The following is a 1,087-nucleotide window of genomic DNA, read 5'->3' as shown; positions in this document are numbered from 1 at the left end:
TAGTAGTAGTAGTAGTAGTAGTAGTAGTAGTAGTAGTAGTAGTAGTAGTAGTAGTAGTAGTAGTAGTAGTAGTAGTAGTAGTAGTAGTAGTAGTAGTAGTAGTAGTAGTAGTAGTAGTAGTAGTAGTAGTAGTAGTAGTAGTAGTAGTAGTAGTAGTAGTAGTAGTAGTAGTAGTAGTAGTAGTAGTAGTAGTAGTAGTAGTAGTAGTAGTAGTAGTAGTAGTAGTAGTAGTAGTAGTAGTAGTAGTAGTAGTAGTAGTAGTAGTAGTAGTAGTAGTAGTAGTAGTAGTAGTAGTAGTAGTAGTAGTAGTAGTAGTAGTAGTAGTAGTAGTAGTAGTAGTAGTAGTAGTAGTAGTAGTAGTAGTAGTAGTAGTAGTAGTAGTAGTAGTAGTAGTAGTAGTAGTAGTAGTAGTAGTAGTAGTAGTAGTAGTAGTAGTAGTAGTAGTAGTAGTAGTAGTAGTAGTAGTAGTAGTAGTAGTAGTAGTAGTAGTAGTAGTAGTAGTAGTAGTAGTAGTAGTAGTAGTAGTAGTAGTAGTAGTAGTAGTAGTAGTAGTAGTAGTAGTAGTAGTAGTAGTAGTAGTAGTAGTAGTAGTAGTAGTAGTAGTAGTAGTAGTAGTAGTAGTAGTAGTAGTAGTAGTAGTAGTAGTAGTAGTAGTAGTAGTAGTAGTAGTAGTAGTAGTAGTAGTAGTAGTAGTAGTAGTAGTAGTAGTAGTAGTAGTAGTAGTAGTAGTAGTAGTAGTAGTAGTAGTAGTAGTAGTAGTAGTAGTAGTAGTAGTAGTAGTAGTAGTAGTAGTAGTAGTAGTAGTAGTAGTAGTAGTAGTAGTAGTAGTAGTAGTAGTAGTAGTAGTAGTAGTAGTAGTAGTAGTAGTAGTAGTAGTAGTAGTAGTAGTAGTAGTAGTAGTAGTAGTAGTAGTAGTAGTAGTAGTAGTAGTAGTAGTAGTAGTAGTAGTAGTAGTAGTAGTAGTAGTAGTAGTAGTAGTAGTAGTAGTAGTAGTAGTAGTAGTAGTAGTAGTAGTAGTAGTAGTAGTAGTAGTAGTAGTAGTAGTAGTAGTAGTAGTAGTAGTAGTAGTAGTAGTAGTAGTAGTAGT

This window comes from Sycon ciliatum, chromosome 12, assembly GCF_964019385.1.
Source record: "Sycon ciliatum chromosome 12, ocSycCili1.1, whole genome shotgun sequence".
Lineage (NCBI taxonomy): Eukaryota > Metazoa > Porifera > Calcarea > Leucosolenida > Sycettidae > Sycon > Sycon ciliatum.
Note: the sequence above shows the minus strand (reverse complement) of the source record.